The following is a 14379-nucleotide window of genomic DNA, read 5'->3' as shown; positions in this document are numbered from 1 at the left end:
AGTGCCATCCGTTTTGTTACCAAATCACCTTATACCACCCACCACTGCGACCTGTATGCTCTAGTCGGCTGGCCCTCGCAACATATTCGTCGCCAGACCCACTGGCTCCAGGTCATCTATAAGTCTATGCTAGGTAAAGCTCCGCCTTATCTCAGTTCATGATAACAACACCCACCCGTAGCACACGTTCCAGCAGGTATATCTCACTTATCATCCCCAAAGCCAACACCTCATTTGGCCGCCTTTCCTTCCAGTTCTCTGCTGCCAGTGACCGGAACGAATTGCAAAAATTGCTGAAGTTGGATACTTATTTCCCTCACCAAATTTAAACATCAACTATCTGAGCAGCTAACCGATCGCTGCAGTTGTACATAGTCAATCTGTAAATAGCCCACCCAATCTACCTACCTTATCCCCATACTGTTTTTATTTTATTTACTTTTCTGCTCTTTTGCACACCAGTATCTCTACTTGCACATCATCATCTGCTCATTTATCACTCCAGTGTTAATCTGCTAAATTGTAACTATTCGCTCCTATGGCCTATTTATTGCCTACCTCCTCATGCCTTTTGCACACACTGTATATAGACTTCCTTTTTTCTATGGTGTCATTGATTTGTTTGTGTTATTGGCTTGTTTATTGTTTACTCCATGTGCAACTCTGTGTTGTTGTCTGTGTCACACTGCTTTGCTTTATCTTGGCCAGGTCACAGTTGCAAATGAGAACTTGTTCTCAACTAGCCTACCTGGTTAAATAAAGGTGAAATAAAAAATAAATAAATAAATACATAAATAAATGGTGTATTAAAATCAAATCAAATTTTATTTGTCACATACACATGGTTAGCAGATCTTAATGCAAGTGTAGCGAAATGCTTGTGCTTCTAGTTCCAACAATGCGGTAATAACCAACGAGTAATCTAACAATTCCACAACTACTATCTTATACACACAAGTGTAAAGGGATAAAGAATATGTACATAAAGATATATGAGTGATGGTACAGAACGGCATAGGCAAGATGCAGTAGAATGGTATTGAGTACAGTGGGGCAAAAAAGTATTTAGTCAGCCACCAATTGTGCAAGTTGTCCCACTTAAAAAGATGAGGCCTGTAATTTTCATCATAGGTACACTTCAACTATGACAGACAAAATGAGAAAAAAAATCCTTAGGATATTTAATGAATTTATTTGCACATTATGGTGGAAAATAAGTATTTGGTCACCTACAAACAAGCAAGATTTCAGAATCTCACAGACCCGTAACTTCTTCTTTAAGAGGCTCCTCCACTCGTTACCTGTATTAATGGCACCTGTTTGAACTTGTTATCAGTATAAAAGACACCTGTCCACAACCTCAAACAGTCACACTCCAAACTCCACTATGGCCAAGACCAAAGAGCTGTCAAAGGACACCAGAAACAAAATTGTAGACCTGCACCAGGCTGGGAAGACTGAATCTGCAATAGGTAAGCAACTTGGTTTGAAGAAATCAACTGTGGGAGCAATTATTAGGAACTGGAAGACATACAAGACCACTGATAATCTCCCTCGATCTGGGGCTCCACGCAAGATCTCACCCCGTGGGGTCAAAATGATCACAAGAACAGTGAGCAAAAATCCCCGAACCACACGGGGGGACCTAGTGAATGACCTTCAGAGAGCTGGGACCAAAGTAACAAAGACTACCATCAGTACCACACTACGCCGCCAGGGAATCAAATCCTGCAGTGCCAGATGTGTCCCCCTGCTTAAGCCAGTACATGTCCAGGCCCGTCTGAAGTTTGCTAGAGAGCAGTTGGATGATCCAGAAGAAGATTGGGAGAATGTCATATGGTCAGATGAAACCAAAATATAACTTTTTGGTAAAAACTGAACTCGTCGTGTTTGGAGGACAAAGAATGCTGAGTTGCATCCAAAGAACACCAAACCTACTGTGAAGCATGGGGGTGGAAACATCATGCTTTGGGGCTGTTTTTTTACACGACTGATCCGTGTAAAGGAAAGAATGAATGGGGCCATGTATCGTGAGATTTTGAGTGAAAACCTCCTTCCATCAGCAAGGGCATTGAAGATGAAACGTGGCTGGGTCTTTCAGCATGACAATGATCCCAAACACACCGCCCGGGCATTGAAGGAGTGGCTTCATAAGAAGCATTTCAAGGTCCTGGAGTGGCCTAGCCAGTCTCCAGATCTCAACTCCATAGAAAATCTTTGGAGGGAGTTGAAAATCCGTGTTGCCCAGCAACAGCCCCAAAACATCACTGCTATAGAGGAGATCTGCATGGAGGAATGAGCCAAAATACCAGCAACAGTGTGTGAAAACCTTGTGAAGACTTACAGAAAACGTTTGACCTCTCATTGCCAACAAAATATTGAGAAACTTTTGTTGTTGACCAAATACTTATTTTCCATCATAATTTGCAAATAAATTCATTAAAAAAATCCTACAATATGATTTTCAGGATTTTTTTTCTCATTTTGTCTGTCATAGTTGAAGTGTACCTATAATGAAAATTACAGGCCTCATGTTTTTAAGTGAGAGAACCTGCACAATTGGTGGCTGACTAAATACTTTTGCCCCACTGTACATATTTTTTATTTATTTTACCTTTATTTAACTAGGCAAGTCAGTTAAGAACAAATTATTATTTTCAATGACGGCCTAGGAACAGTGGGTTCAGGGGCATATGAGATGAGTAATGTAGGGTATGTAAACATAAGTGGCATAGTTTAAAGTGGCTAGTGATACATGTATTACATAAAGATGGCAAGATGCAGTAGATGAGAGTACAGTATATACATATACAATGAGTAATGTAGGGTATTATATAAAGTGGCATTGTTTAAAGTGGCTAGTGCTACATTTTTTACATCAATTTCCATCAATTTCCATTATTAAAGTGAGCTGGAGTTGAGTCAGTATGTTGGCAGCAGCCACTCAATGTTAGTGGTGGCTGTTTAACAGTCTGATGGCCTTGAGATAGAAGCTGTTTTTCAGTGTCTCGGTCCCTGCTTTGATGCACCTGTACTGGCCTCACCTTCTGGATGATAGCGGGGTGAAAAGGCAGTGGCTTGGGTGGTTGTTGTTCTTGATTATCTTTATGGCCTTCCTGTGACATCGGGTGGTGTAGGTGTCCTGCAGGTAGTTTGCCCCCGGTGATGCGTTGTGCAGATCTCACTACCCTCTGGAGAGCCTTACGATTGTGGACGGAGCAGTTGCCATACCAGGCGGTGATACATCCCGACAGGATGCTCTCGGTTGTGCATCTGTAGAAATTTGTGAGTGCTTTTGGTGACAAGCCAGATTTCTTCAGCCTCCTGAGGTTGAAGAGGCGCTGCTGTGCCGCCTTCACCACGCCGTCTGTGTGGGTAGATAAATTCAGTTTGTCCGTGATGTGTACGCCGAGGAACTTAAAACATACTACCCTCTCCACTACTGTCCCGTCGATGTGGATAGCGGGGTGCTCCCTCTGCTGTTTCCTGAAGTCCACAATCATCTCCTCTGTTATGTTGGCATTGAGTGGGAGGTTACTTTCCTGACACCACACTTCCAGGGTCCTCACCTCCACCCTGTAGGCCGTCTCGTCGTTGTTGGTAATCAAGCCTACCACTGTGGTGTCGTCCGCAAACTTGATGATTGAGTTGGAGGCGTGCGTGGCCACGCAGTCGTGGGTGAACAGGGAGTACAGGAGAGGGCTCAGAACGCACCCTTGTGGGGCCCCAGTGTTGAGAATCAGCGGGGTGGAGATGTTGTTACCAACCCTCACCACCTGGGGGCGGCCCGTCAGGAAGTCCAGTACCCAGTTGAACAGGGCGGGGTCGAGACCCAGGGTTTGGAGGGTACGATGGTGTTAAATGCTGAGCTGTAGTCGATGCAGAGTATTCTCACATAGGTATTCTTCTTGTCCAGATGGGTTAGGGCAGTGTGCAGTGTGGTTGCGATTGCGTCGTATGTGGACCTATTGGGGCGGTAAGCAAATTGGAGTGGGTCTAGGGTGTCAGGTAGGGTGGAGGTGATATGGTCCTTGACTAGTCTCTCAAAGCACTTCATGATGACGGAAGTGAGTGCTAGTCGTTTAGCTCAGTTACCTTAGCTTTCTTGGGAACAGGAACAATGGTGGCCCTCTTGAAGCATGTGGGAACAGCTGACTGGGATAAGGATTGATTGAATATGTCCGTAAACACACTAGCCATCTGGTCTGCGCATGCTCTGAAGACACGGCTGGGGATGCCGTCTGGGCCTGGAGCCTTGCGAGGGTTAACACGTTTAAATGTTTTACTCACATCGGCTGCAGTGAAGGAGAGTCCGCAGGTTTTGGTAGTGGGCCGTGTCAGTGGCACTGTATTGTCCTCAAAGCGAGCAAAGTTATTTAGTCTGTCTGGGAGCAAGACATCCTGGTCTGCGACGGGGCTGGTTTACTTTTTGTAATCGGTGATTGACTGTAGACCCTGCCACATACCTCGTGTCTGAGCCGTTGAATTGCAACTCTACTGTCTCTATACTAACGCTTAGCTTGTTTGATTGCCTTGCGGAGGGAATAGCTACACTGTTTGTATTTGGTCATGTTTCCGGCCACCTTGGTTCATGCTTTCAGTTTCTCGCGAATGCTGCCATCAATCCACGGTTTCTGCTTTGGAAATGTTTTAATGGTTGCTGTGGATATGACATCGCCGATTTACTTTCTAATGAACTCACTCACCGAATCAGCGTATTCGTCAATGTTGTTGTTGGACGCAATGCGGAACCTATCCCAATCCACGTGATCGAAGCAGTCTTGAAGCGTGGAATCAGATTGGTCGGACCAGCATTGAACAGACCTGAGCGCGGGAGCTTCTTGTTTTAGTTTCTGTCTGTAGGCTGGAAGCAACAAAATGGAGTTGTGGTCAGCTTTTCCGAAAGAAGTGTGGGGGAGGGCCTTATATGCGTTGCGGAAGTTAGAATAACAATGATCCAGGGTTTTACCAGCCCTGCTTGCGCAATCGATATGCGGATAGAATTTAGGGAGTCTTGTTTTCAGATTAACCTTGTTAAAATCCCCAGCTACAATGAATGCAGCCTCAGGATATGTGGTTTCCAGTTGACAAAGAGCCAAATAAAGTTTGTTCAGGGCCATCGATGTGTCTGCTTGAGGGGAATATATACGGCTGTGATTATAATCAAAGAGAATCCCCTTGGTAGATAATGCGGTCGACATTTGATTGTGAGGAATTCTAAGTCAGGTGAACAGAAGGACTTGATTTCCTGTATGTTGTTATGACCACACCACATCTCGTTAATCATAAGGCATACCCCCCCGCCACTCTTCTTTCCAGAAAGATGCTTGTTTCTGTCGGCGCGATGCGTGAAGAAACCAGCTGGCTGCACCGACTCCGATAGAATCTCTCGAGTGAGCCATGTTTCCGTGAAGCAAAGAACGTTACAGTCTCTGATGTCTCTCTGGAAGGCAACCCTTGCTCGGATTTCATCAACCTTATTGTCAAGTGACTGGACATTGGCGAGTAGTATGGTAGGGAGTGGTGCGCAATGTGCCCGTCTCCGGAACCTGACCAGAAGACCACTTTGTTTGCCCCTTTTACAGCGACGTTGTTTAGGTTCGCCTGCTGGGATCCGATCCATTGTCCTGGGTGGAAGGCAAAACACAGGATCCGCTTCGGGAAAGTCATATTCCTGGTCATAATGATGGTGAGTTGACGTTGCTCTTATATTCAGTAGTTCTTCGACTGTATGTAATGAAACCTAAGATTATCTGGGGTACCAATGTAAGAAATAACCCGTAAAAAAAAATAATAATAAAAAAAAAAAGACTGCATAGTTTCCTAGGAATGCGAAACGAGGCGGCCATCTATCGGCGCCGGAATCAGAGTTAGGTGATGACATCCGGGCCACCAAAACCCTCCCCTTACCCGGACGTTGCTGGGCCAATTGTGTACCGCCTCATGGGTCTCCCGGTCACGTCCGGCTGAAACACAGCCTGGGTTCGAACCCGGGTTTGTAGTGACGCCTCAAGCACTGCAATGCAGTTCATTAAACTGTTGCGCCACTCGGGAGACCTGCTCTGGCTTCTTAACAACACTATCAACAAGGCAGGTCCTACTGGCCCTGGTTTTGTCACTCCTGTACTACTGTCCAGTCACTGTCCAGTCATGTGGTCAGGTGCCACAAAAGAGGGACTTAGGAAAATTACAATTGGCTCTGAACAGGGCAGCACGGCTGGCCCTTAAATGTACATGGAGAGCTAATATTAATAAATATGCATCTCAAACTCATGGCTCAAAGCAGAGTAGAGATTGACTTCATAACTTGTTTTTGTAAGTATTGACAAGCTGATTTGAACTACTAGCACACAGCTCGGACACCCATGCATACCCCACAAGACATGCCACCAGGGGTCTTTTCACAATCCCAAAGTCTAGAGTAGACTATGGGAGGCACACAGTGCTACATAGAGCCATGGCTACATGGAACTCTATTTCACATCAGGTAACTGATTCAAGTAGACACACAGACACACGCAGATAAACTACATACACATGGATTTTGTATTGTAAATGTGGTAGAGTAGTGGGCACACACACTACTTTGTGAAAAGTGTTATGAAATATAATGTCATGTAATATTTTTTATTGTAAATAACTGCCTTAATGTTGCTGGACCCCAGGAAGAGTAGCTGCTGCAAATGGGGATCCTTAATAAATACAAAAGCACCATATCATACAAAATATACAAGTAGGGGCCTCCCGAGTGGTGCAGTGGTCTAAGGCACTGCAGGCTCTGTCGCAGCTGGCCGCGACCGGCTGCTGACACGGTCGCCAGGTGTACGGTGTTTCCTCTGACACATTGGTGCGGCTGGCTTCCGGGTTGGATGGGCAATGTGTCAAGAAGCAGTGCGGATTGGTTGGGTTGTGTTTCGGAGGACGCATGGCTCTCGACCGTCGCCTCTCCCGAGTCCGTACGGGAGTTGCAGCGATGAGACAAGACTGTAACTACTACCAATTGGATACCACGAAATTGGGGAGAAAAATAAATAAATAAACAATACAAGTAGATTTACCAAATATACACGGGCAATAGCCCAAAGGAAATAGCCTCTGTATCAGGCTTAACCTGTCCTATCTGAATGGACACAGATAGAGGGCAAGACTGTACAGCCTCCCCTTGAGAAACCAAAAATAGAATCTGTCTAACAGGAGCTCAAACAGGTAGGCCTACATAAGCCCCCAGGACCATACACTTACCCAATTGGCAATTACAACCAATAAACTGGTTCTACAAGGTCAAAGGCGATTTCCACATCCATTGTTACAATTGTCTTTATCAGACTTAATGATATTTTGACACCATGAATACATGGAACACTCATTTAATCTTATTCAACTTCATGACTCCAAAGGGTGGCGCTCGGCCATGTAGCCTATTTCTATGCACACTGAGGCACGCATGCTCCTATTACCAACAACCAGAAAGAGAGAGACAAAGGACACGCGGAACTCCGACATAACCCGGGAAACATGAACAAAGGAAACGATACATTGAATTACATAAATCTAACTTCTACCTAGAGTCTTGTGAACGTCCAGGTGCACAATAAACATTGCTCCCACTACAGTGGAAAATTGCAAGATTATGTTATACTACTTTTATTGCATCAAATGGTTGTTTTATGCAACAGAATAGAGTATTCTGTTAACTATTGTGTGTGTTCTACTGAGGATGGGCTTCTGGGAGATAACACTGACAGGAGATTTACGATGTCTTTTGGGTGATAAAACCTAAAGAGCATTACAGAGCAATGAGTTAATGTTTCTGTTCTATACGGGGCCGGACACTGGTCTCTACACAATGAGAACTGTTGACACAGCAGATACTGTCTGCTATGTATTATAGGCATCTTTCATACAGATCTTAACCTTGTGACCCATTATATATATATATAGTGCCTTGCGAAAGTATTTGGCCCCCTTGAACTTTGCGACCTTTTGCCACATTTCAGGCTTCAAACAAAGATATAAAACTGTATTTTTTTGTGAAGAATCAACAACAAGTGGGACACAATCATGAAGTGGAACGACATTTATTGGATATTTCAAACTTTTTTAACAAATCAAAAACTGAAAAATTGGGCGTGCAAAATTATTCAGCCCCCTTAAGTTAATACTTTGTAGCGCCACCTTTTGCTGCGATTAAAGCTGTAAGTCGCTTGGGGTATGTCTCTATCAGTTTTGCACATCGAGAGACTGAAATTTTTTCCCATTCCTCCTTGCAAAACAGCTCGAGCTCAGTGAGGTTGGATGGAGAGCATTTGTGAACAGCAGTTTTCAGTTCTTTCCACAGATTCTCGATTGGATTCAGGTCTGGACTTTGACTTGGCCATTCTAACACCTGGATATGTTTATTTTTGAACCATTCTATTGTAGATTTTGCTTTATGTTTTGGATCATTGTCTTGTTGGAAGACAAATCTCCGTCCCAGTCTCAGGTCTTTTGCAGACTCCATCAGGTTTTCTTCCAGAATGGTCCTGTATTTGGCTCCATCCATCTTCCCATCAATTTTAACCATCTTCCCTGTCCCTGCTGAAGAAAAGCAGGCCCAAACCATGATGCTGCCACCACCATGTTTGACAGTGGGGATGGTGTGTTCAGGGTGATGAGCTGTGTTGCTTTTACGCCAAACATAACGTTTTGCATTGTTGCCAAAAAGTTCCATTTTGGTTTCATCTGACCAGAGCACCTTCTTCCACATGTTTGGTGTGTCTCCCAGGTGGCTTGTGGCAAACTTTAAACAACACTTTTTATGGATATCTTTAAGAAATGGCTTTCTTGCCACTCTTCCATAAAGGCCAGATTTGTGCAATATACGACTGATTGTTGTCCTATGGACAGAGTCTCCCACCTCAGCTGTAGATCTCTGCAGTTCATCCAGAGTGATCATGGGCCTATTGGCTGCATCTCTGATCAGTCTTCTCCTTGTATGAGCTGAAAGTTTAGAGGGACGGCCAGGTCTTGGTAGATTTGCAGTGGTCCGATACTCCTTCCATGTCAATATTATCGCTTGCACAGTGCTCCTTGGGATGTTTAAAGCTTGGGAAATCCTTTTGTATCCAAATCCGGCTTTAAACTTCTTCACAACAGTATCTCGGACCTGCCTGGTGTGTTCCTTGTTCTTCATGATGCTCTCTGCGCTTTTAACGGACCTCTGAGACTATCACAGTGCAGGTGCATTTATACGGAGACTTGATTACACACAGATGGATTGTATTTATCATCATTAGTCATTTAGGTCAACATTGGATCATTCAGAGATCTTCACTGAACTTCTGGAGAGAGTTTGCTGCACTGAAAGTAAAGGGGCTGAATAATTTTGCACGCCCAATTTCTCAGTTTTTGATTTGTTAAAAAAGTTTGAAATATCCAATAAATGTCGTTCCACTTCATGATTGTGTCCCACTTGTTGTTGATTCTTCACAAAACAAATACAGTTTTATATCTTTATGTTTGAAGCCTGAAATGTGGCAAAAGGTCGCAAAGTTCAAGGGGGCCGAATACTTTCGCAAGGCACTGTATATGTTTGTCATATAGGTTGAAAGGGGTGTATCTGGGCTATAAAAGACCTTTGTACTTTTGTCTCTGGGCTCTCAACGAATCATCTGAGCATGAATCGTCGACCAGCCATGACCAGCCTTCGTTATCGTAGAGCACTCAAGCGATTCACTTTATATGTGTTGACCTGCTCTCTTATTAATACGTGATTAAATATTTTGTTTAAGTATAACTCTGACTTGTGTGATAAGTTTGTCTCTCCTCATTTGATAGTAAAGAAATTAACCACCACTTATGGCGAGGGGGATGGGATGTGAATCTTCACTTGATGACCGCTCCTGACAACCTGGGTAAATCATGCACAAGGGATCCTTCAAACTTGGGATCTCAGGGAGACCACACTTCGGGAACAGAGCAGATGGACCAACCTAAGATCTGAGAGGCAGTGAGTCGAGTGGATACCACATCTTGAACTTAGTTTAAAACAAATAAAGAGTTGAGCGAAACACACAAAGTCGAGTTAAGAAAAGCCTCTATTACGTAGGCTCCGAGTGTGTATTCCTGTGTGAGCAGGGCCGAGTCAGAGGAGAGTAATCTGAGAGTTTGTGAACTCAAAGATACTCTGCCACTGGTCGGTTGCGGGCGGCCTAGAGCCGTCCTGACACTGAATTGATCACAGTGGGGATTGGTGCTGTCTGTAGGGGCAAGGGACTAGAGTGACTGTGGGTACTTTGTGAAGCACGGTACCTGGTGAAACCCTATTGGAAGAAGGACCTCATTCTGAAAAGTGTCTGTTACCTTCTAAGTGATCCTCAGAAGTGGTGAATTACAATTATTTGAAATTAAGATGTATCGTAGACCTATCAAACATGAAAAAGAAATGTCTGGGTGTTGCATGAAACAGAAATGTCTAGGTGTTGCAATAAACGGTACAGGGTTGGAATGATGAAATGCTAGCAATTATTGTATTAGATGGAATATAGATTTACCACATAGGGCCTATGCATTTAAACGTGTGAAAGCAAACATTTCAACAAGAGAAAAAAAGCACACTCCGCTGGCAGGAGTTTGGTGAGCGCAAGTGAAGATCTGTGCCTATGGTGCGTAGTCACCACAGTAATTTATTTTAAACGAAACATTCCAAATGCAAACTTCATAAGTAAATCATTTTCAAGCATTTGTTACATACCAAAAGACCAGTAGGGCTATGCTAGTAATTGTTGCCCCATTGCTGGTGAGATTGCAAAGTAAACAGTTAACATTCTTAATCACCCAAAAATTTAAGCTACATATTTTTATGGCAATCCTCTCTTCCTGCAATATGACGTTTGCTAACTCACCCGATCTGTGTTGTTTGACAGTTTGTTGGTCCAATCAGAGTGCTGTGTATGCATTTCACTAGCCAATCTGTTGCAGATTTTTTAGCAAGTGCGATGCTGCTTATTGTCTCTGGCTATGTGTGTAGAGTAATCCACGTAGACTCCGTGCCACAAAATAACTTACAAAACCTGTCCAAATAAGTTCAAGTCATCAGTCAAAGTCGAGTCCTGAGGCTCCATGTTAAGTCTCAAGTTATTTTATTTGTGACTGGAGTCCACAACTCTGGTGATTACTTAACAATATTGTACATGTGTGTCACAGGTGTGACTCATTTGCATGTAATCAGAAACAATTATTTCTATTGGATAATTGACTTGTTATGTGATTTGTGCTGAATGTATTTAAACCCCCTGTTTTTGTGTTTCTTGGTGGCTGTACACAGGAGGTGATGCAGTCCAGAGGCATGGTGGATTGGTCATATTGAGGTGGTCTTATACTGATTAATTGTGTTTATGAAGAATAGAGAAATATTGCAGTGGGCCTCAAAACAATCCATACAACAGAAGTATTGTACTTTGGAGCAGAGTGCCTGTTAAAGGAGCAATTTCAGGGATGACAACATATGTTAACATTAAATACCTGAAGAGAATTCTAGGGCTAGTTGGTGCCCAACACCTTACCCGCTAGGTGAATGGAGGAAATGTGTTGGTAGTGTTGGTTCTGTGTTAAAAAAATGTTTTATTAATAAAATAAAATGTTACCCCTTTTTCATGGTATCCAATTGGTAGTTAGTCTTGTCTCATCACCGCAATTCCCATACAGACTCAGGAAAGGCGAAGGTCGAGAACCGTGAGTCCTCCGAAACACAACCCAACTGCTTCTTGACACAATGCCCACTTAACCTGGAAGCTAGCCGCACCAATGTGTCAGAGGAAACACCTGGCAACCGGGTCAGCATGCACTGCGCGCGGCCCTCCACAGGTCTCACTAGTGCGCGATGGGACAAGGACATCCCTGCCGGCCTAACCCTCCTCAATCCCGGACGACGCTGGGCCAATTGTGTGCCAACCCATGGGTCTCCTGGTCACGGCCGGCTGAGACAGAGCCTGGAATCAAACCCAGAATCTCTAGCGGCACAGCTAGCTAACACTCCAATGCAGTGCCTTAGACCACTACGCCACTCGGGAGACCGGTTCTGTGTTTTAATAGAGATTTACTTACACAGGTGAAGCTTGGTTACTTAGTTAAGATTTGCTGTAAGAGCTTTCGTTCCCTAACCATTGCAGTGTAAGAAAATGTAAGGATTTGGGCATGTTTCAAGAGCGATGCCTGTTCACACCGCTATCATCCAGAAGGTGATGACAGTACAGGTGCATCAAAGCTGGGACCGAACAGCAATCACTAACTCAGAGGCTGCTGCCTACTTTGAGACCCAATCACTGGACACTTTAATAAATTAATCACTAGTCACTTTAAACTACGTCACTTTAATAATGGTTCCATATCTTTCATTACTCATCACATGTATATACTGTATTTTATACCATCTACTGCACCTTGTCTATGCCGCTCTGCCATCACTCATGCATATACTTATATGTACATACTCATTCACCTATTTAGATTTGTGTGTATTAGGTCGTTGTTGGGGAATTATTAGATTACTTGTTAGATATTACTGCACTGTCGGAACTAGAAGCACAAGCATTTCGCTACACTCACATTAACATCTGCTAACCATGTGTATGTGACCAATACAATTAGATTTGAAAGTGTGTGCAGATGGACAGAGTATACTGAAGAAAGGTGTGAAGGATGACAATGTTGAAATTGTGGTGGGGATCATGATCCCGAGTTCCTGGAGTGCACTGTAAGGGTGAAGGCGATAAAGGTGGCTAAAGTTAGTGGTCAATCGAATCTCCTATGCGGCTGTGATTATAAAAGCATTGAGAAAAAGTGACTAGTGAAGATATGGTATTGGATGTACCATAGCCAGTTGTAAATGTTTTCTGCCAGTCAAAATAGACCCTGTGTGTTAAAAAGTTAGATTCTGTGGCGTTCATTGACACAGTTATAAACTGTATGGCTCGAGTGTCAAAGAAACGGGACATTATTGTGGCCTCGGCAGAAAGGTTATTTGGGACTTCAGCAGTTTACAACAGAGGACTTGCAAGGGGTACTGACGCCAGATGACGGCCTGCCCTCCTAGGCTCCCCTTGAGCCTATGCAGGGATAAGAGCCGTTTTTATTTTGAACAGAAAAGTAGTTTGATTTAGTGTAGTTTATTTATTTTACTAGTTTGTATGGAATCCTGTTTCCATTCTTCACAGTAGGTGGCAGCATGCACACTAAATTGTGCGAACGCCAATATACCATAGAAGAGCACGTGGCAAATGAGTTTGTGCTATAATTGACTATAAATGAAGATAGACAGCTGGCTGCTGGGCTGTGTTGCTTCCTGTGACCCCTTTTTGTTTGGTTTGTATGTGTCTTAAGTAGCATGGTTTTATAGTAAAAGTAAGAAGTTATATTTATGGAACAGAGTTTGGAAACAAAGGAATTGAACTGTTTTGCGAATGTGCTGGAAGCTATGTGCCTTAAGAAAATAAATGTTAAACTGCGTTTTGTGTTCTGCCTTTGCTTCCTGCTGCCTGCTCAATCTCAGACCTAGAACCTCCCACTTTTCCACCCCATGAGCCTTGCATGTCAACTAGCCCATGTGCTTGAAACTCTGTAAACAGTTGGAACTAACACGGTCTGGAAACTGGCAGACCAGAAGTCTTGAAGTGCTCCTGCACTCCATAAAGAGTAATAGCAAACCCGCACTCTACTCACAACGTTCGGATGAACATCTTCAAGTCAGACTGCCTTTGCAGTTTATGGTACACTCAGCAAATATGATATGAACTCTTAACGGAAGACTCATAATGGTATGGCCTTATAATCTAAACAATGGAAGATTACCAACTGTAGTACAGCATCAACACACAATATTGAATAATATCATATACCGATAGAGAGGTTTGAGAGGCTATGGTAAAATCTAAATTACATTAAGAGAAACATAACCTCGTATGGCAAATACAGTCAATGCCTAATGGGAAGCTAAGTGTTCCCATTGAACAACACAGGGTTTTCACATTCATATAACTTGGGTATCTTTTTTTGTTTGGTTCGCGACAGGAAACTACAAGAACCCACTGCTTGTCAGTGAAAGAGGAAACCACAGTACAGCTTCAAAGAGCTTTCTTTTTGTCTTGAACAAGTCAGTTGACTAACATTCCAACCCATGTTCAAGTCTGTTTACACATTTTCTGTCTATATCTGCTACATGTGAAAAAGGCTAAAATATTTTCTCATACCATTACTGTCACACTTTCAAGTCTTAAATTCCTTTTCCCCACAGAGGAAATGGTATTGACAGATGTCATTTATTGTTAAGTCTCTTCTGCAAACTAGAACAGGTTGAGATTAAAACCGGTTGAAGATACTAATCAAGATACATTTTTTGGTCAG

This window comes from Oncorhynchus clarkii, chromosome 1 (genome assembly GCF_045791955.1).
Source record: "Oncorhynchus clarkii lewisi isolate Uvic-CL-2024 chromosome 1, UVic_Ocla_1.0, whole genome shotgun sequence".
Lineage (NCBI taxonomy): Eukaryota > Metazoa > Chordata > Actinopteri > Salmoniformes > Salmonidae > Oncorhynchus > Oncorhynchus clarkii.
Note: the sequence above shows the minus strand (reverse complement) of the source record.